Source organism: Panulirus ornatus, chromosome 11 (genome assembly GCF_036320965.1).
Source record: "Panulirus ornatus isolate Po-2019 chromosome 11, ASM3632096v1, whole genome shotgun sequence".
In the NCBI taxonomy this organism is placed as follows: Eukaryota; Metazoa; Arthropoda; class Malacostraca; order Decapoda; family Palinuridae; genus Panulirus; species Panulirus ornatus.
This window is the reverse complement of record NC_092234.1, coordinates 51,624,792-51,648,820: the sequence shown is the minus strand read 5'-3', so window position 1 is coordinate 51,648,820 and position 24,029 is coordinate 51,624,792. Positions and strand designations below refer to the sequence as shown.

The following is a 24,029-nucleotide window of genomic DNA, read 5'->3' as shown; positions in this document are numbered from 1 at the left end:
AGAAGCAATTTGAGCGTAGCGATCAACAATATGCAATACGTTTTTCTCCAAGACAAAAACCTTATAGCTAGAGGACAACAATCGAACAGAAATACCGTCTTGTTATTAGTTTTCGCGGAGGGACTTCACGTGGAGATAACAACAGCCTCAAGTCTCTTTCACATGAAATATTTGGCATGAGTGACTTTTCCCCCCGCATTCTTTTTTGAAAGCCCATAAATTAGACAACAAAGAAAAAAATATACACATAGAATTCCTTCATACATTCAGAAGTATACTGTTAAGGTACTTTTAAAGCTGTTCATCCACACTCATGTCATAACCAACAATTTATCATTCAACAGACAAGCGAGTTAGCTTATATTCACATACCCTGACACAGGGAGAACTACGAAGAGTGTTATATCAACAGGAGGGTCATTACTGAGGCAGGTATGGAGCTAAACGCGACAGTGATGCCCTCGTAAGGGGTCCTTTATAATGGTGACACGCCCGGCTAGTTTCACCGAACTTTAGCCGCCCTTAGACTTGGCCTCACTACATCCGGTCAGTTACAATGATTCAGGGGATTACTTCAATAGTATGGCCATGTGCATACACGATGCAAGCCTTACAATTCAATACAGCGTCCTAACCAAATGGTTTATGGAGAGAGGGAGTCGACGTGTAGTGTGGGGAAGGTATGTGCTGTGGATGTGGGTATGGAATGTGATGGGTGAGGTGTGTGTGGAGCCAGAGGCAGCTACAACGGCACAAGCCAGAATGAGGGGGTCTCCGCCCACATCACGTGTCTCCCCTAACACCGCCGCCCACACCACGTGTCTCCCCTACCACCGCCGCCCACACCATGTGTCTCCCCTACCAAAGCCGCCCACACCACATGTCTGGCCCCACCACACACGCCGCCCACGACCCAAACACCACCTGTCCACCTCATGTGCATGACTCATTATATTCATGAACCTTAATGATCATGAAACACGACACCCATATGTCTTACACTCATGACCCTTCACACTCATGATCCTCACACTCATGACCCCTCACACTCGTGTCACTCTACACCCAAGACACCTCAGTTACAGACATTCATCGTCAAAGTCATGACCACTCACTCTCAAAGGTCATTACAGTCATGATCTCTCACCCTCATGACCACTCACAGGTCATTACAGGCAAGAGTTCTCTCCCTTACGAGCCCTCACCCTTACGACCACTCCAAGGTCATTACAATCATGAGCTCTCACCCTCATGACTCCCTCACAGGCCATTACAGTCATAGTACCTCACTATGATGACCCCCTCACAGGTCATTACAGTCATGAGTACTCATCCTCATGACCCCTCACAGGCCAATACAGTCCTGAGCACTTACAAGACATTGCAGCCATGAGCCCTCACCATCACAACTCCTTACAGGTCCTTAAGGTCATAAATCCTTACCCTTAAAACCCCACACAGGTCCTTGCTATCATGAGTCTCCACCCTCATGACCCCATATGGGTCCTTACAATCATGAGCCCTCACCCTCGCGATCCCTCATAGATCCTTACAGTTAGTTACAAAGGCCTCTCCTTCAAAAGCCCTTAACTTATAACCCATGAACCCTCATACAAACACCATATTTGCCCCTCACAAGGTCAAGCCTCATCCAGCCAGAAGAGCCGCAGGTCATGGCAGACTATGAGGCCTAGTAGGGCAAAGATGTGGGCGTGGTCAGCGCTCAGGGGGGAGGAGCAGAGCTGGAGCGTGGCGGGATGTGCACAACGAACTCGTCCCCTATCAAATCTGGAATGCGCATGCGTGGGAGTCGCTACAAGATGGGGTAAGGGAGACTCAGTAGCCAGCGACTTAGAGGGAATGTTTATGTTGAGATACGTTTATCAGCCAATAAATCAGTTTGTTATGTTATTGACAACACGTATCTGAAGAAGGAAAATATACAACAGTTGATTATGCAAATCACATGTGTTGTGGGGAGGAGGGGGTGAGAGTGGGGGGGAGAAAAGTGGAGGGGGCTGGAGAGGGGTGACAGGACTGGAATCCTCCAATCCTCCATGGGAATGATGACAACTAGCTCACGGTGTTTTGTACGCCGCCTCCACCTGGTGTACCGAATCGACCGCCCCATCTGGTGTGCAGGGATGGCGGCCGCCTCGACCTGGTGTATCGGGTCGGCCGCCTCCACCAGGCATATCAGGTCCTCCGCCTCCACCTATCCCCACCCGTCTGCTCCACACACTACACACCAACAGGTGTTGTACGGGCATCATACACAGTCAGAAGAAACCAGTGAGATTATATTCATCCCTCACGACCATGACAACTATAGTTTTAGGCTATAACTTTGGTGTGACCCCTGTGAATCACCATCCCTGGTCACCCAGGCACTAGTTTATAGACGATGAAGAATGTTTAGAGGTTGATGCAACGGGAGGAATGTTCTGTTCCCACTAGTGGCTCGATCCCCTGCTTACCCATGCCCTAGGAGTAACCCACACCCCGGTATAACCCATTTGCCATTAGTAATAACTTATACAAACAGGTAGTTATCAAAGGAAGGCGAGTAGTGTTGGTAGCGGTGGAGCTGGCGACAGTGTTGGTGACAGTGGTGGTGGTGGTGGTGGTGATCAAGTGGTGTGGTGATGGTGACAGCAGCGGTGTTGATGGTTGTGGTGATGGTGGGACACTAGCGATGGTGGTGATGATGGTGGCGATGGCTGTGGGGAGTGGCGTCCAAGCTATCTTCCGCCATACACCAACCCCACCACATAAATCCCTCCCACTGGAGGTCCTCCACCTCTCTCCAGACACTTCCATCTCTTTGAACTTGATAATAAATCTTTGAGATCTGAAATCTCCCTTACATCTTTATCTCTCATTCCCCTCTCCCCCGCACTTCACTGTGCGCCATCTCACCATTTCACCTCATTCATTCCTCTCTCACTCACTTATTCCCTCTTAACTTCTACGCCTCACACTCCAAATTCCCTCACGTACGGCAGAGACCACACTGGGTGATGCTGAGGTGCTTCTCATTCATTCCTTCTTCATGTAGCTTCCCCGGAGGCCGTGGCCGACACACCTGCGTATTTCTGCCTCGGCTGGCTGTTCATTCTAATCCCTTCCATCAGGGTAGGAGGCTCAGGACTGCCATGTACATCATTGTTAGAGTCTGCCTTTGACTCCTTCCCTACAGACCGAGGCTCGATCTTATCTGCGGTGGGTACGTCACACGAGACGGACGGCGTGGCCAAGCCTCATCCCAGCTACAATAGTCATCTTTCACGTTCGGCTGGCCACACGTTAATACTGTGACACCGGCCATAACCTTAATCCAGAGGGACCAGCAACGTCTCACCCAAACACAAGCAACAACCCACCCCTGAGACATTGGCCAAACCTTACCCCAACACCAGCAACACGCCTTACACTATCCACGCCTCACTCAAGAAACTGGCTACACCTCACCCTAAACACAAGCATCACCTCCCTTAGAGACAATGTCCACACCTCGCCCCAGAGACAGAGGAGAAAACCACCCGAACAGTGAGACCTCCTTCCGGAGAAGGAAGCACAGCGCCCTCCCTCAACATTGTCTCATCAGACGGGCTCTCACATAAAGGAGAGACGCTAGGGTCGGCCACAACGACGCTTTCACAGAGATAGTGGGGGCCTTGTTCCACCACACTGTGAGGTCTTCCTGTGTGGCTCTGATCTCTGACACCACCATCGCCACCCCAACCAACCACCAGCCACACGTAAACAGCGCAAGAACAACATGGAAATCCTTACAGTGAGTATCGTATGAAGACGAGAAAACATGAAGTTGTTCACCTCAAGCACCACACAAATACCCTGAAGCCGAAGCTCTTGTGGGTATTTCGTGCTATAGGAGTTTGGGGTTGTAGCAAAACCTATGAGAACAAAACGGGAAGCGAGAGTTGCAACGGCGGCCCCGTGCACTGCCCCCGCCACCGTCAGCCACACCCAAGGGACGAGGACCGCCGCCGCCGCCCGCCTCCGCCACAACCAGAAAAGAACATCTTGTTGCGACTCACGCCCAGGCGGCCGACTTGGAACAAGATGCCCACTCAAGCCTACTGAGAGTGAGGCGGAACAGAAGGAGGCCAGAGGATTCGCTGAACACATTCCAGGAGCCTCTGATGTCTTTATCTGCCTATGCTGCTAAAATGTAGCAAGAGCAACACATAAATATTTTGAGCACCACGTAACCGCTACCCAAATCGGGCATTACGGCTCCTCGTCTGCTCGCTCCTGCTCTAGAGGGCTGGAGGTCTTCGGCCTCACATGGAATCAGCTGGGAACGTGATATTTATAGCCAAGAAGGAAAGCGTGTCCGGGGACACCGCTAGATTGCGTGTTACAATCATAGGCTACACTTATCTTATTTACTTCGCACGTGAATTCTTTCTAATTCTTCTGCCACTAAAAACTTGTCCCTAGAATCCCTGAATACGCCCATGAAATTTTTATCTCAACAGGCACTATCTGGACGGGTCTGGAAGCCGGACATATCCTCAAGACATAATCTCTTTTTCTGTATAAGACTTAATCGAAGTATGAAGCCAGGTGGCGTGCTGGGAAACACGGGGTGTAGGGACACAGCAAGCCCTGAGGAAGGACAGCTTCTTCCACTGGTCTGTATATTCAACACACACACACACACACACACACACACACACACACACACACACACACACACACACGGAGGACATGACTCTGATAGAAAAAGGCAACAAAGATCGTATCAGAATTAAGAGAGCTGAATCAATCTAGGAGAAAAGAAGTCATTTTGTCTAGCATGGAAGACAGAAGAGTAAGGGGTGACTTGGTGACATTATTTAAGTTTTAAAACTAGTTCTAAAAATTCAAAGACCGGAAAACCAGATCATAACAGGAAATCAAGCATGAAACTTGTTAGAAAAATGTAAAAAGTAATTTAATTGTGTAAGAGCAGCGGGTAAATGGAATAAGTAATGATATTGTAAATGCCGACAGCATACTAAACTTTAAAGTTGTATGACAGTAGAAAAAGTTCAAGGGATGGGGGGACCCACAAGTGTAGAACTACCACTCCCCGTACAGCACAAATAGGTAATCAATCACATACATGCAGGGCAACATGATTGTAACACACACTCTCTATCTCCGTAATCAGACACACTGTAATCACGAACGAAATGATGGAATTCAAAATAACCAGACCTCTTTTTGGGGAGATCATTCCTACATCCCTGGCTACCTGTACAAACACGGTAGTGATCATAATGTTTGAAAGGGCCATGGGACACCTGCTGACATATCTTCCCTTGGCAGGAAATAACCTTGAGTAGTAAGATCTTTAATCTATTCTCGACAAATTCATTAACACTCTCTTATCTTCTCCAGAAAATGCCTTAACTAACGCTATCCTTTTAGGGGCATCAACGAAGGAATATAATGAATCCATTTTCTCAATTAATCACTTGAAACAAAACCTCTATAACAATAAGAATGATCATAACACATCTATAGATCAACAAGAACTACGTAATAACAGTTGATGTTCCAGTAACGTGTCTGGTTATCCCCTGGGGCCAGTCTCCACCCCCAAAGATCGAGCAGAGACACCTGGGTCCCTGTTCAATCAGTCTGTTGGTGCCTACCATCCTGCAGAACCTTCGTCCATACGTAAACAACACAAGTCATTAACACTATTACAACCAAACTGACGTGTATTTCGACACTCGGGAAGAGAATGTACTTCAAGGCTGACCTACGCAGTCCCTCCTCGAAAACACCTTCACAACAGCGCCCAGTGAGACAGCACTGCTGAAGGAACTGATTCACCATCGCGAGGAGAGAAGGTTCCTGCTCCGTCAGTTGCCATGTTTATTGTCGTAGCAGCACCGGCGTGGAGGAGCAGCTCCATCAGTCTGTCTCCACCACCACCACCACCACCATCATCATCACCAGTCATCACTTATCATCCACCACCACCACCACCGCTGCTGCTGCTGCTGCCGTCGCCACGCCCACACTCTAATGCTCAGCTAAACGATGCTAATTCTGCCACTTGTGTCCCTGAAGGAGGCTGGATCACCCTCAGCCGGTCGGCCCCCCACGCCTGCCTAGCAGGGTCCTCGCCTCAACCCAGGCCGTGGTGGCCACCTTGTGGTTTTTCCTAACGCTACCTGCCTTATTGCTTTACACGGTTATACTTCTAACGCTGGAGGCTTCTACTTTACTACAACAGTTTATGTCTTATTCCCGAAGAGGAATTACTGATCCACTTTATTCCTAAACATTAGTGTCTCATTGGTTCACGGGTCACTATATTTCCTGCCATAAGGACCTTCATCATTTTACTCATTAAGGTGCTACTGTTTTACACAGTCAACAAATTAGGATGCTCCTGTTTCACACACTTTACACATGAGGGTATGACGTGTTTTCCATGTCTTTTACTTGCCAGCATTAGCTCTTTATTGTCTTAGCACGTCACTTCATTCTGCATTCCCCCAACATTAGCGTCTTACTTTAACACACGGGTCTTAACACAGTGTTAAAGATCATATTAACCATTTTTCTACATCCTATGGTGAAGGCTTCATTATTTTACACAAATCATGTATTCCAAAGCGCTTCTCTGCCTCTTCACGTCCTTGTGTCTTCCACAAGCACACAGCACTTGTGTCTCCCTCGAGCACACAACACTTGTCTTCCACAAGCACACAACACTTGTGTCTCCCTCTTTTTTCTGTAGCCTCTCCTCTCTTTTTTTTTCAGTCTTTCCACCTCTCTCACAACTTTCCACTCACCATCAGTCTTCCTTTGATCGAATTTCCGTCCTGTTCCACTAGAGATATGCCTAGTTCCATCAACAACCCGTAACCTACTCTCCTCCATCTTGCTATTCCATCTAGGAAGCATTATCGCTGTCATGCATCGCCTCCTTCTCCTCGCTCTTGCACTCCCCGCCATGCTAGTAGCATTACCACCACACACCATTAATAAACAAACCCTGTCGAAGAGTTTCCCGACCCTCCAGTCGCTCCTGCCACACGCTACATTCCTTACTTCCACAGCCATCTGTTAGGCTGTGACGGATTATCACAGTTTCCATTAAACTATTAATCTTCTTAAGTAGCAGACCCGCTATAATGACATGTAAATGAGCGCGCGCCACGGGTATAGCAGGGCGCAGGCGGGCCCGTCAGTCATGCAACCCGACATTGCTGGCTGTCTGGCGGCGCAAGCCGACGATTAAGTCATTTATGTCACTGTGTTTCCTCAAGTGAGGGAGGTTGTGGGGATGGAACGACTTGGTGAGGGTGAAAAGTGTAGGAGACTTAGTGAAGGTGAAAAGTGAAGGAGACTTGGTGAGGTGTGCAGCTTGGTGAGTGAGGAGTGGAGGAGACCGATGGCGAGGAACAGCTTGGTAAGTGAAGGAGCTTCTGCTGGTGAGAAGCAGCTTGGTGAGTGAGAGTGAAAAGTCTGAGTGGAGAGTGAGGGTGTGTGTGTGGATGAGGCGACTGAGGGAGGCTGTGACGAGGAGCGGCTTGATGTGTGAAGGAAGCTGTGGGTGAGAAGTTTCGAGGAAAGCTTTGGGTCAGGATAGTGAGGGAGGTGCGGGTGGGGGGAATTAGGAGTGGACAATTCAAGGGCGTGACAAAGGATCCCAGTGAGTCAATGATATCCTCACTAGTAACTATAGGGGCTTAGCACGCGTCAGTGGTTGAGTCGAAACAGAAGAGTTGTCTATGAAGCAATTTTGAGGTGAGCTGAGGGCTCAGTCGTTTTGATAAACAGAGGTTTGGGTTGGTCATGTTTTGGGTACAGAAAGAGAATAGACTCAAGCGGGTAAGAGACCTTTACTTGATAACCACACCGTCCACTCAACAGTCTAATGTTCCAGCTGTTCTTACCAAAAAATGTTTATTCTACTACTACTACTACTACTATTACTACTACTACTACTACTACTACTACTACTACTACTACTACTAATAATAATAATAATAATAATAATAATAATAATGTAATCATTTCACATGGACTAGTATTACTTACCTAGTTTTAGCAGTAACAGGAGCGATCTTGGTGTAAGGTCACCAGACACAGTTTTGAAAAGTGATCATCCAAGAACCATCTCTGCCAAAACGTGTTCAAATTCGCCAAGTACGTTCAAAGAAGAATGAAATGTGAAAAATTAACGAATGGACAAAGACGGACGTCAAGTGATTGATTTTATCGCAAGAGCGGCCAGTTAATTGTGCACTCCTTAGGTAATAATAATAATGATAATAATAATAATAATAATAATAATAATAATGATAATAATAACAACTCTTGAATCTGTTTTATTGGGTTTAATCTGTGTCCTTTCATTGAATAACATGACTTCTGGATCAAAGCAGAAAAATATACCCCAACACAGTGCAAAAACAAATAACTGCGTTAGGTCACAGATCCCATCCATGGAAAGATGATGTTTGAAAAGCACATTAGGCGGCGGGTTGTTGGCTCAAGCCGGAAGTCAACACACTGGCGGACACATTTCCTTCCCATGGGGATAAGGAAATATTTTTGTTACCAGGAACCTGTGAATATGGTGTGACTTGTTTGCTGGCAGCAGGATGGAAAAGAGAAAAAGGAAAAACAGCAAATGAGCGCGACAAAAAATGCTATACAAGGACATAATCGCGCAAATGCCTTTAATCGATCAGCAGCACGTTGCAAAATACAGGCGATAAAATTCAGCACTGAACATAAGAACAGATCGACATATAGCGGCTCATTAGAGTTTGCGCTCAGAGAAATTTGTCTTGAAATTCTGCTTGTCTTTACGGGCTATGTAACACCTCTTACGTGCTACTAAAGGCCTTTACCTACTCCAAGTTAACCCGGTCAATCTCAACACAGATTATTGTGTAGTCATAACTACAACTACAGGGAGCGATGAGAATTGGAACAATGCAGAGACACGTCCTGAGGTGGCTGAATGTTAAACACATGACAACAGACAGGCGTCGGGAGAGACGTTTAGTGGTGGCCGCAGCCCCACCTCAGCACGAGACGGCCTGCCAACGACACAGAATGGAGGAGGAAGGGGAGAAAGGTGGGGAAAAAACACACGATGTGTAGATGAACAAGGCAGAGAGGATGATTGAAGAGGAGATAAGAAGCTAAAGAAAGGTGCAAGATGAGAGGCTGGGAAAGAAAGTAGGTGAAAAGGCAGCAAGCGGCCAGACGCGAGACAAGGGAAGGCTGAGTGAACATTGTCAACACCATTAGCAGTGTGAGACGGAGGTCGGTGAGTGAGAAGTGTTGACGTGCGCCCTCACATCTCGCCTCATGTTGTTGGAGGACCTAAACACACACGCACCGACCAGACTTCACTACCTCACAAATAGTGAAGCATATTAACAAATTATCACACGTAGAGATAAAAAAAAAAAAATTGTCAGGTGACAAGAATGTTTGACATCTATATCGTGTACTTACTTTCTCTTGCCACATCTATTATCGCATCTGTACAAGACACGCCCATGAACATACCTGTGGAAAAGGAAAAAAAAATAAAAAATCTGACCTCTTCAAAATCGAAATTGTAACTAAAAATAACTAATAATGTTTCCAGCAAGACAAAAAAATATTATAAGAGGTTACATAACTGAGTATCATCATAGACAAGGAAAGTAAAGGTTAGTCCTTTTACTACATAATTAGTGGATCATCGTGAAATTCGGCCCACTACACCACGAATTCACGCCTGACACAATTCTAACACATACACCACCCCTGGATCTGACGAGAGTACAACCATATGATCAAAGGATGAACCAAAACATTCATGATACTGTGGTGATCCCCGTGGCCTATCACAAACCAAAGGCATGCTCAACCCTGACCTCTGTTTTCTATTATTCTAATCTGTTATTCATGTCTAAATGTACCTGTTAAATCACGAAGGAACATCGTACACAAGTTGTCTGCAACATTTCGTATGTATCCATACCAAACCTAAGCCAGTGGAAAAATAAAATCGTACAATAATTACAAGCCTACGTGATTTATAACTCCATAACAACTCATTATCCGTACACCATAAACAACCTATGTTAATTAGTCCTAATTTTAAAATAGCTTGTACGAACTTTACCAAATCTGAAAAAAAATCAACTACGTAGCCTAACTAAACAATTTACTGAACATATCAAGCCGCAACTCACGCAGTAGTGACGAACAGACGAAGGAGCCATAAATCTTAGGGTGGCTTGTTGTCAGTCGGTTAAAAAAAAAAAAAAAACTTTACTGTCAGTTTACAGCTGCACGAAAATGGTCATAGCTTCATCAAACTTCAAGGACGGTAAAACTATAAATGACTGAATCCTACATGAATATCATACATTTTTCTTAAGGAAAAATCTATTGTGATAAATTTACAGCACAAAGTTGCCTAAAATCTGCATAATTTTATCTAAAGAACAAGTTGACAGCTTGACGTCTTTAACCTAAAACCTTTAGGCAAAAATATTACCTACACTATACGACACTGGTACTTCAGTTTACTTGATTTTTTTTTTATGAAAAATCAGGAACGCACAAACATATTGTATATACTGGAAGACTTAAAGGGGTTCTGTCTTACTGCTTTGTGTTTAACGCTACTTAATATTACAATAAATATACTGTTACCATTACCCTTCATAATGTTACCTCTGAAAAGTGATCACACATTGCATTCATCGTATGATAACTAATATGGTTAGCATTAACCACACCTGTGGATCCTAAGTTTCTGTATTCTGCTAAGAACTTTAACCAGGAATGTCAAATAATAATGATAATGATAATAATAATAATAATGATAATAATAACGATAATAATAATAATAATAATAATAATATTAATAATAATAATAATGCACACAAAAGGGTGATACCACGGAGAGGGTGGGGATAGAAAGAAAGTTAGGACTGGAGCTCTTAGTCTAAAGAAAAGGACAACACTGTAATAGGAGTCACTACGGTGCTCTAACCTACATCCATTTCTTTACACACATTAATGAACAACTTAGCATTCTAATGCTAGTGTTGTAGTGTGATAAACGTCCAGCATAAAATGTTTCAGACATGATATTCAATTCTTTATAAACAGGGTTAAGAGGTGTCGGATTCTACATGCTTATTTGAATAAAGCGTCATGTAACTTTTAAGAAAAAAAAATATATCACCAGCTCTAGCTTTACTTTGGAACTTAATCTACACGTGTGTATCATCCCTTAGCGTTAAATATGCCATTAGAGAACAAAGAAATTGACACGGACTGGACGTAAAATCCGTGGGAAACATGTGGTCGCTCAGCCGCGGCAGCAGACACATTCCTTCATGTCATGAGGGGCGAAGCTATTTCAAGACATGGTGGGGCTCGGTTTCAACTTACATTTCTGCCCATTATGTTTAAATATTTCTTTTTCCTGACGTCTAGTATTCCGAAATACATCAACTCTTACGTCACATATATCTTGTTAATTCTTAAGTGTTTTCAGAGTCGACTGTGCGGTCTAAGCAAGTCCAACCGCTCAAGTTACGCTTGACCTGCCTCTTCGGAAAAACAGACTGTAGGAAAAACGAAAACAAAATGGTAAAGAGTCCCACAGTCAAGGTTTCATGGGGGTTTGGGGGGGATAGATCAAACTGCCCACTGCCTCAGATATCAAAACAAACATTATTCATATCTGCTGGACTTTGTGAGCATCCCTTGCTCTCGCCAGACGAAGCATGCAAGCAGTTAACTCTCGTGAGCAAAAGCCAAAGAAACATCAATAAGAGAGAGAGAAAAAAAAAAAAGCGGCAAAACGTTTAGAACAAGGAACTTATAAAGCAAACTGATTTTGATAACTGTTGACCTTCCCAGCCCCCAAATGTTTATGTGTAGTACCCAGTTTGAGCTGATATCATCCCTCTACACAACCCGAAGAAATTCTCCTGTTATTAAGCAGAGTAAGCTATCTTAGCGATATGAAGTATCCCATAAGACGTTAAACAATTATCACAAACACTAGCAATCGAGAGGCAGAACACCAGAATCCTCAAAATTAATGATGAAATTAAGTAAAGGAAAAACTTAGGGAAACAGGTTTCTGAGAGTATTGAATCAACAAGATTACATCAAAGCCACTGAGACAGTTAACATTTATTAAACACCACACTGGACCTTACTCTCGATAACTGGAAACATGGAGTTAACACACCATTAGCCTCCACTAAAATATGTAAATAGCACCCTGAAAATACAAAGTCTGAGCAACTATCAATTTATTCATTGTTCCTTCCCTCCTTGCCTAAACCAGTTTCTTCAACCCATATTGCTCCTCTCTCAACTGTTCCTCGATTGCGCCCGACTCCTTTACCTTTCACACACATCGCCAGCCACATTATCTCCTGAGTCAACTCCCTTTTATTCACTCTCCCCCTCCAGCCTTCCCTCTTTCAAGTCCCCTCCCTTAATCTGCTCCCACTGCTGATCCCTCTGTAGCGTTTTCTTCAACTCTTGATCCTTCTGTAGCGTTTTCTTCAACTCTTCTCATAATGATACCAATGCAACATCCCCGCACCACATCATAATTCCCCACTCAGACTCCACTGGCGATAAAGCGAGAGTCGTCTTCCTGACTTATCGCTGAGCGTGTGGAGGCTCGTTGTTAGAGGGCGTCGCGTCGGGTCGTTACACTGACCCAACACGCTTACAGAGGGCGCTGTGTTTGTTTACATTTTTGTTTAAACGTTGTGGCGCCGTCTCAAACATTTACGTACATGTTGAGGTACTGGGTAAATATTTATTGGAGATGTGAGAAAAGGAAGTACTGATATCACACTTTTCTACGTGAAATGTTGAAGTGCTGGATAAATATTCGGACATTTGTTTAGATACTCCGACTTAAGATTAGTGTAATGTTGAGCTTATTGTGGTAAATATATAGGATAAACTAAGGTAATCGATTAAATCTAGCAGGGTGTTTAGTTACAACGATACATAGATCACAGAGACCCAAGTTCCAATCGTGGTGGCCTTAACACTACTGAAGAAGAGTCGGTCCCCTTGAATGCAGCAGAGGGAAAGGATAGCAAAGCAAAGTCTCTCTCCTCACCCTCCACTCGATACTTGTTTAAGTGTTCAAAGAAATGTTAAGAGGTTGGGTTAACTATCTCTTGTAATGTAAGGGTGTTGGATTAAGATATAATCAGATGTTATGATCCTGAATTGGCTATTGAATATTTGAAGAAAGGCGTAAACATCACATATTTTAGTGAAGTATCGAGAAAATGTGTCTAGCATTCAGAAGAATGATAGTATACTTAAGTGAATATCTGGATAAATTTCATGTTAAGTATCTTGGTATTTCCTAACTAATAAATAATGATATTGGGTATATCTAATTTTCGAATATAAGAACGTGCATCTAAGCTGGGAATTGTGTAAAAGTGAGTTATAAATACAGTTGTGAATGAGAAGCCGTGAAACACGGTACCAGGAAACCTTATAATCACAGAAATAGTACATTGCGACCTTGTTCCTCTAAGAATATTTCAGCCAATAAGCATCTGACTGTTATTGCAACCAATCAATAACTGTGTAAAAGAAATCATCAAAACCTGTAAAACTGCAAAAGAAGGATATGTTTTACGTTTGATGTGTGTCTGGAAAGTTAACCTCCATTCCAAGGGTGTCAGTTATAAGGCGGGGAAAAAATCAGTCATCATCTAAAGAACAATATACAATAACAATATCTAAATGACTAAGTATAGGTCTGGCCGCCAATTCACATCCCAAGATTTAGAGTATGGCTAAGAAGTGACCGCTACACCTAATGATACGAGGCACATTAAATGATTACTACTATGGTATTTTGATGCCATTCTATGGCGTAATACAATAAGGTTATGGATATAGGGTAGAGTGTGTGTGGGTTGGAGGGCATCCATGGGGCTTCAGACCGCCCAGGCTGGCGGCAGCAGGCCTGTCACAACAACCAGTAACGCCACACAACTCTCAAACAAACGTCTGCAAGGGCGAGGCGAGGCAAGGCGGGGCGGGGCGGGGCAGGAGGACAGAGGTCGACGACCCATCACCCTCCTCCTGCTCCTCTCGTTCTCTCTCCTTCCCTGAGACGCCTTCCTTTCCCTCCTCCTCCTCCTCCTCTTGCTCTCCGTCCCACCATCTCCTTTCCAATGTCTATCCCCTCCTCCCCCTCACCCCCCCCCCCCTTCCTGTTCCATTTCCAGGTTATTTTTCTTACACACACACACTTACACAACTCCATAAGAAGAGTAACGAACTGAGGAAATACATTTTGCCCATCTATGTTTTCAGTCGATATATTTTTTGTTTTGTTTTAAGCCTGAGCGAGGGATATACTGGTGCGCACAGAACGAAACGAATCGTTGATAATGGTTGGAGGTATAACGAAACTTATTTTCAAGACGTATAAATGATAAAGGGGGAAGAAAAAGAAAAAAAAAAGACCCTTAAAATATACTTTTCAGCATTATGACGGTAGCATGGCTATTTCCAATACATTTCGTCAACACAAGAATAAGATAAAACAATATTCAGTTTCCAACCCATGTCCCAGCCAGCTTACATCCGGTAGATTCCATGCCCTAGCATAATTATTCCCAGAACATTTAATGTCCCAGCAACGTATCCTGAAAATCTAACCTTCACCCTTTCACTCACCACTCCTCACACACTCCCTCTCACCGTCCCAGCGAAGACCCTCTCTGTCCCCTCTCACTCGAGTGTCAGACGCCCTCTCTCTTGAGCGCCAGGCGCCGCCGGCACCACCTGCAGCCAACCAGCTCTGGCCAGGGAGGCGTTACATGACAGGACCCGGTGTGGTGCATGAACGATCCCATGGCACTCGGCTCGGTCCTGAGCATGTAGACCTGGGAGGCTGGGGACCCACGGCGCGCTGATCATCCTCTCCTCTCTCTCTCTCTCTCTTGCTTACTCGAATAGAGAGAGAGAGAGAGAGAGAGAGAGAGAGAGAGAGAGAGAGAGAGAGAGAGAGAGAGAGAGAGAGAGAGAGAGAGATGCAAGATTTTGCCAGAACGGCCGGGATAGCGTGCTTGTTAAGTAATGCCGTTTCTCCTAGTCGTCACACAACTTATGCAGTTGTCTATCCGAGAGGTTCATCAAAAATTTACCTCAATCCGATCTACGTTTCTTTTAAACGTTTGTGTAGTTGCTCCATGTATATTTTCTATCTGTCTCTTGGTATTGCACTGAATACGCTTTTTAATTCTTCTGCTGGACCCGCGTATTTGCCTGATAATCTATTTTGGTATATTTCCAGGCATAATTCCATTATTTATACTTCTGTATCTTCCTTGGTGAGATACTCTCAGATGCAGTACATTTTTATCTACACAAACTACTTGATGCCATGCTTATGTCAATCGTGTAGCTTTCTCATCTGCACATTAGGCTGTAAAGTACGAGTCTCTCAACCTCTTGTGATAGTTTACCACTAGGCTGTAAAGTACGAGTCTCTCAACCTCTTGTGATAGTTTACCACTAGGCTGTAAAGTACGAGTCTCTCAACCTCTTGTGATAGTTTACCACTAGGCTGTAAAGTATGAGTTTCTCAACCTCTCGTGATAGTTTTACTGCTAGGCTGTAAAGTACGAGTCTCTCAACTTCTCGTCATAGTTTACTACTAGGCTGTAAAGTACGAGTCTCTCAACCTCTCGTGTTAGCTTACCACTAGGCTGTAAAGTACGAGTCTCAACCTCTTGTGATAGTTTACCACTAGGCTGTAAAGTACGAGTCTTTCAACTTCTTGTCATAGTTTACTACTAGGCTGTAAAGTTTACATGTTCTAAAATTAACCCCTTTGATATTAGTTCCCTCTTTTCCCCTACAGCTCCTGCTCAGATCATAGCCTGAGTTGAGGTAGAGATTTGTAAATACGACGCCCTTAGTCACACTGACACCATCTTATCATATACAGCTCAGACTTGACAGAACACCAGAGATGCTAATGCTGTTGTTCTAATGGTTCTTACCTAGACTAGGTAATCTTAATAACTGAACATTCATAATTCAAACTGAACTGCTTGCCATTCCCATCGATGTCAAACACACACACACACACACACACACACACACACACCTAGTATTTGTTGATAACCACGAGGGAAAATGATACACATTAAGCCCCAAGTGCACTTTCGTGTTATTACATGTCCCCTGAAGATGTAATTCCACGAAAGTGCACTTGTGACTTATTGCGTTTCATTTCTCCTCGTGGTTTTCAACAATTATATGTATAATAATAGCGTCAGCAGAAACTTTGAAGATGCTGTTGCTTGACTTAATATAGTCAACTGATACTTATGGGAGTATACCCCTCTTACTGATAATAAAAAGACCACATGTATGTAACCTTTACCAATAAAATCCCTCTCACACCCTGCAACATTAAGTTGTGAATTGTAAAATTAACGCATTCAGAGATGATTCCTAACTAAGCATTACAAGATATGTGTAAGCATTTCAACCATAACAATGCTCTACCTCCGATGCTTGAATAGTGCTACTGCTTTGCCTATCGTAAACAATTCATTTATTACATATCTCGTTGTGCAATCCGACCATTGTTGCTCAACCCTGGCAACTAGGTCTCTCATTGTGTGTAATTTGTTGAATTAATCACTTAAATGTTGCCTTGCTAACACTGCTCACGCTAAGTAATAACTTGTAACGTACCGCACTTATTATGGGACTTCTGTGCACTCTGTATCCACCGCCCACACGATGGGTCGCATTCGCCGCTCTTGCGCCGGGAGAGTCAACCATTAATTTAGCTTGTACAATGTTTCTGTGTACTCTTGCTTAACTTGTTTGTCTCCTGTTTGTCTAATGAGTAGTGACCATAAACAAACGCAGCAGTGTTCAATCTTTGCCGCTAATGTGGACTTGAAATATTTTCATCAATGGCTTCCTCTGACTTAGCTTAAAGAGTACGAGTACCGACCTCGAGAGTCTGCCATGATAGCAAGCTAGCAAGAGAGAGAGAGAGAGAGAGAGAGAGAGAGAGAGAGAGAGAGAGAGTATGAAAAACCATCTTAAACCCATAACCTCGGAGTCGTACCCAGCCTCCCCATGAATAATCAACCCAAGTTAATTCCCTCGGTCAGAGATAAATAGTTGCGCTCCTCAAGATGGAGCGGCCAATGCTGGGCGCCGCCGCTGGTATCACGTGACCCACACAACCTCTCCCACATCTCACTTGTAGTAAAGTATACAAAAAAAAAAAAAAAGCAGAAGCAACGAACAGAGCATTCGTTCTTCACTGGGCTTATTTACATAAGCTTACACCATGATACATAAATGGGTCAGCCAAATATACCCATGACGACAGAGTCCCTGGCGACCCTGAGATAGAACTAGTGGTCTAAGGACGTGAAGGACCCCCAACGCCTAATCTTTACCGTAAAAAAGGGAGTAATCTTGGGATAATTTGTTTCTAGTCCCAACACTAGGTTATAAACGATGTGACGGCAGTGAGTTCTGGATGGAAAGTTGGATTCAAACTCCTTAACTACATGTAGATTCTGTTTTCGTTCTTTTATATACGTACATCAACCCTATAATGTCACACAGTCCTCTCAAACTTTCATTGAAATTCTTGAATTATGGAGAAAATTAAGAAATCAGCGACTCATGTTCTGGCTGTGAACACCCTTCTAAATCAGTAATTGGCACAAGAAGACGACTTGATCCTGATTACAAGGGATTTACCGCGCATTTATAAAGGTCTGGTGGATTTAAAGTTCTGGGATGACAAGAGCCGCCCGCTATTTGCTCCTAGTCAGCCGTGAATAGAGTTAGGGTGGAGGACAGAAAACTATCTATAGGGATCAGTACCCGGAGGCCTCTTTCACACTACCAAATTTGCATTAGTCACAGCGATTACATTTCTTCGGACGCCATACACATACACTATATAAAATGCAGTGAGAAAGAGAAATTGAATAAGTGTAGGATTAGCTTATTGTTGAAGACATATGGAAACTCAAGGATGGGCCGTTGTGGTGATGTTGACTTCTGTCTCTACACCGCTAAGTTTGGACCTCTTTATCATCTTCAGAACCATAATCTGCCATTTTTCGAAGGGTAAGTCTTACAACAGCCCCAAGAACACATTTAGCTTATTATATCCCTTTTTTTTCTGTTTCTCTTAGCTTGGCCTCAGTGGGGACTTCTGTCCCGATTGGAACATGACATGAAGAAATACGAATAAAATGAGAATAGAAAATAATAGAATGACAAAAAGAAGAGAAATAGGGCAACACAATAATAAACTGGGTTACCGAGATAAGGTTAAACAACTTAATACTTGCGACAAACATATGAAATATACAAAGAAAAATATTAGCATTCGCCTTCTCTCTTCCCTATCTGCAGAGAGAGAGAGAGAGAGAGAGAGAGAGAGAGAGAGAGAGAGAGAGAGAGAGAGAGAGAGAGAGAGAGGAGAAAAATTACTAGAAAGAAGGACGATAAAACTGCCTTAGAAATAGGATTACCTATAAGATACTGGGCGACGAATAAGATTGAAAATGGAATAATGGAAAGTTACAAGGATTACTCTAGATAATTGGAGACAAATTGGGATACTGTAAAAATTTGATGAAAAAGATAAATAATGATAGCGTGGGAAGATGGTAAGAAACGGTATTAACGTAGATATACCGGGAAATTAGATATCAAATTAAACAATCGAAAGCATAATACAGACCAGGATTCAAATATAGAACCAGTAGGAAAGATAATAAGACAAAAAGCAGTATCGTAAAGAAGGGTAAATGAACAATGAGCTCATACGTTAGTTGGGTGAGTTTAAGCTACTTTATGCAACAGGAAAATTTTTTAACACCATGGCCCATGGACGAAGTGGGGGGGAGATCAGAAGTACCAAAAAGAATAGAGTATTCGGTAAAGGTAACTATAATGTGGACAAATGAATACGAAAGCACGAGTGGCAGTTCTTGAATGAATTTCACTCAATACATACAGAGTATAAAGCAGAGAGAGGAAACATGAAATATACGGATAAGCAAAGTGAGGAAACACTAACAAAGAAATAAATAATTGCGTGAAAAGGGACAATGAAACACTAAGACGTTGCACTGAAACATTAAGAAAAGATGACAGATAGTCAAGAAAAATATTAAAACTAAGAAAACGTTTCATTACACAGAAAACGAAAGGCTCAGCGGCAGCAGCAGATACAAAAACAGATTTACTCGAGGTCATGACACGAAGGCCGGACAAAGTGGGTCTCATATAGCCAGCTGAGACACGGCAGGCCTACAATAAGGAGAGCGACACACGGGCTTATGAGACGGCTCGTTCTTCCTTTGAAGGTCGTCCGTCACACGGGCTCATGAGAGGGTTCATTCTTCCTTAAAGGTCGTCCGTTTTCTCTCTCTCTCATCCGCCTTACACCCTATCAAATAGTTTGCGCGCCACAAACAGGTCAAGGGCCATATTCTCCTCAGGTCATTAGTACGAACTGAGTCAAAATTATACGAAGCATCTGAGGAGTCCACTTTAATTTATATTCAGACCTGAAAATAGGGTACAAGAAAAACACCCAAGAAATCTTTTAGGAAGGAATGGCTCCGGTGAAAGTCATTCTTAAGAGGCAAAGATTTTATCGTACGTAGGATTAACACTTAAATTTTATGGAATAGATAATCCCCTTATCAGTTATCACAAGCGCGATAAACCGACCTCAATTTTAGCATAAACAAACATGTAACACCAGCCTGTTCGCGCCATCCATGACAAAAGTGAACTCTGGCTCTGTAAAAAGCCCGGGTGTGTTTGAGATAAGGGGAGACAGGGAGAGATCTGTTCCGGGACCAGCCTGAGGAGGGGACGGAGGAGAGGGAGAGAGAGGCAGAGAGAGAGACTCATTCATGGTGGGGGAGGGAGCAGGGATGGATGTATGTGGGGGTGGGGTGAATGAGGAGTAAGGAGGCGGCATGAGGGAGCGGCTCTGGTTGAGGCGATGAACCGTAAGATTAACACTACATGATTAAGGAAGATTACTGGCGACAGAGAAGGATTTTCCACCGTATCACGACGCTAAGGACAACAATCGAGGGTTGAAGAGAGTGTGGGGGGGGGGGGGGTATTGAGGCTAGATGGATTATAGTGATTGTGAGACTAAGTCGAGATGGATTAACGATAGGGAGGACTGTGAGAAAAGGTGGATTATAAGGAAAGAATTTCAAGACGAGGTGGATCACGAGAAGAGAATTTAAAGACGAAGTGGATTATAAGGGGAGAATTTTAAGACGAAGTGGATTAACGAGAGTGGACTGTAAGACAAGGTGGATTAACGAGAGTGGACCGTTAAGACAAGGTGGATTATACAAGAACAGACTGTTAGACAAGGTGGACTATAAGAGTGTACGACAAGAGTAATTAGAGAGAAAGAAGACGTAATGGGTCAGCAAGAGAGAGGGACAAGTGTGTGACACGAAGGATAAGAGGAATGGACTGTGAGACGAGGGGCGTCAAGACCCTAGACTGTGCGACTGACAGGGAGTTAACAAGAGACTGGACCGAAAGACAAGGCGGAACTGTAGACCGTGAAAGATGAAAGGATACAAAATACAGAAGGCGAGCTGTGATAGAAAATGGATCAACGGGATACAAAGAGCAAGAGAGAGAGAGAGAGAGAGAGAGAGAGAGAGAGAGAGAGAGAGAGAGAGAGAGAGAGAGAGAGAGAGAGAGAGAGAGAGAGAGATGAGTGATAAAAACATCAAGGGAAGAGAGGGGACCCCAAAGGAGAGATAATTAAAGAGCAGAGGAGCGGGAGAGGAAGATAGATTACAGGGTGAACAGAAACGACTGCCTCCCTAATTACGTGTAAAAAAAAATAAACACCCACCCTTCCCATGAAATACCACAACCACTACTGCCATGATCTGCTCACGATAAGTTTTTTCAAAGTAATATCTGATGACGGAATAGCAGGGCGTCGAATGACAGAAGAGTGGAATCACACGACCGTTTTTAATGATATATCAAAAATAGTATTCATAAGATACATCCACTGTTTGTAGTACCCCTACGACAGAACTATTTTCATACGAATGTGTGCATGACCCAAGACAGCACCATTTCCATACCAGTGTGTGCATGAATCAAGACATCACCATTTCCATACCAGTGTTTCCATGAACCAAGACATCATCATTTCCATACCAGTGTGTGCATGACCCAAGACAGTACCATTTCCATACCAGTGTTTGCATGACCCAAGACATCACTATTTCCATACCAGTGTGTGCATGACCCAAGACAGCATCATTTCCATACCAGTGTTTCCATGAACCAAGACATCATCATTTCCATACCAGTGTGTGCATGACCCAAGACAGTACCATTTCCATACCAGTGTTTGAATGACCCAAGACATCACTATTTCCATACCAGTGTTTGCATGACCCAAGACAGCATCATTTCCATACCAGTGTTTGCATGACCCAAGACAGCACCATTTCCATACCAGTGTTTGCATGACCCAAGACAGCACCATTTCCATACCAGTGTTTGCATGACCCAAGACAGCACTATTTCCATATGCTGATGTCAAAGCTACACTTATGCTAGCCAGACGCCATCAAATTATCCCTTTAACAGAATCCTAATGAAAACACAGAGAAGAGTTGTGACGACGTCTTAATTGGCAGCGGCCCGTGAGAGCTCCTTGAGGGAGGCCACCTCGGGATCCTGTTACTGCCCCGCCTCAGACTCCTTCCCCGCCTCTGCTCTCGCCTGCTGGTGATCTGCTTGCATGCCTGTGATTCTTAAGGTCCTGAAAGGCCGGCAGATGTCTTGCTTGGGTGCCTGGGGAGACCTTAGGACGCTCGGAGAGCAGATGTGCTGCCTATTGTCCGGGCTGGGCTTACGAGGGGACCTTTACATGGCTTTACTCTTTTACTTCCACTGGCCAAGTTCCTGAAGTGGAGGCAACACAACGTTACCTGTTTCGTCATGGTTCTTATTCCTGACGAGACAATGGATTACGCTCCATTTTGGCTCGTATTCCTATGATTTCTGTATGGCTGTGTAATTTCTTATTTTCTTGACACTATTCGTTCCAAATGGTGGCTTATGGGATGTGCTGAGGTTCTGAGAATCTCAGTGGGCTCTTGAGTCCCTCCCTCTTGTGTTATCTTAAAACTCTTCTTCGGTTCCAAACACTTCAATTCTTGCTCAATACTAGATCGTTTTTTGCACCGATCACGTCACGCAAGCTTCTGGTGACCCGTGAGACCTGAAGGATTCCGGCTGGGCCCTGATGGTGGCTCAGGAATCAGCGCTACATTTCTTCCAGACTCCAAGTCTACCCCTGGAGCCTGGCGGTGGCTCTGGGATCTATTGCCAACTTCTCCCGGACTCCTGCTGGGCCCTGGGCCCCGACAGTGGCTCTTGGATCAGCTGACAAGTTCTCCCGGACTTATGCCGGGCCCTGGTGGTTGGCTGCAGTTCTTCAACTGATGGTGTCATGCTGGGCTTCATCTGCGACGCAAGTGAATATCAGTTCCCACCGTCCGTGCCTGGTGTGTACGCTGGAGTTCTTCTGGTGTGCTTGAGTTATCTTAACGCTTGTGTTGCTGCTGCTATGAAACATTAGTCAAACGTCGGTGCTGGTCGTACATAAGAGGTGCCTCTAATTTTGACAATAGTATCATTAAATTGTAAATTCTGAGTTTATGCGTTGATAGAATCAATCTTAGAATATATATATATATATATATATATATATATATATATATATATATATATATATATATATATATATATATATATATATACAATAAGTATCTAGAACTACATAATAAATCAAGAGCATGAATATCAAACAAACACGAAGTTAATTTCATTTTATTTGAAAAGACTGTAAGTCTAAGTACAAACAATGCATTACTTTGATAGTACAGGTGAAGGTGGAAGCATGCACAGTTCTTACTACATACCGTCCAGCTTAATTCATATGGCACACAAGTTAAGGTCTCGAAGTCGTCGCTTCCGACAACGTGGAGGAAGGACAGACTTCGGCATGTCGATAATATCAACCCAAAACCTCAGTGACGTGGCGTACCATCCCATAGTAACTGCAATGTACGTTGACGACGCTGTGGCCACACTCACATCCAACTTGCAACTTACAATTTTGGCCAGAGGAGCGAATTCCGACCAGCGATGCTAAACAGTGTCACAGACTTTGATTTTTTGGACTCGGGAGGGCGAAAGTTATTGTGATCTCGTACCCATCCAGTGGGAGGTGGCATACAAGAGGATGCTGAGCACACAGAAGGGCCTTTCATTATTGTACCCAAGTGAAACGTCTTCTTTATTTCGAAGCGTCCACTGGAAATAGTTCATCAGGGAACTGTGCAGATACTACGGTACACCACTGACGAAATACTAGGCTATGTCTACCATCAAAATGTTTATCTTTAAAATACTGTAATGAATGGGTTTACCGTTAAAGTCATGCTCAAATAAAACTTTATAACCGAAGAAATACTTTAGATATAAGTTTAACATCAATGTTATATTTATGTAAGGATACTATTAAGGTAATATTCGACTCGAGATTTGCGATAAGGTACCAACCTCTCAGCTACAGGTTTACCATCATCGTACTTCTCAGATATAAGTTTAACTACAGAGTTGAGCATGAAAGTGTTACTGACTTGTAACACGACATGCGGTACAGAAAACTGTAATAATAAAGATAATAATAATAATAATAATAATAATAATAATAATAATAATAATATTATTATTATTATTATTATTATTATTATTATTATCATCATTATCATTACTATCATTATTATTATTATTATAATCATTATCATTATCATTATTATTATTAGTATTAGTATCATTAGTATTATTATTATTATTATTAATAAGAACAG

At 43.4% G+C, this 24,029-nt stretch overlaps 1 protein-coding gene across 1 annotated transcript in view; it reads right to left on the bottom strand.

The window, feature by feature from the left end:
* Positions 1-24,029, bottom strand: part of Col4a1 (Collagen type IV alpha 1) — a 417,480-nt gene that overhangs the window by 365,791 nt on the left and 27,660 nt on the right. The gene's annotated exons all lie outside the window — the stretch shown is intronic.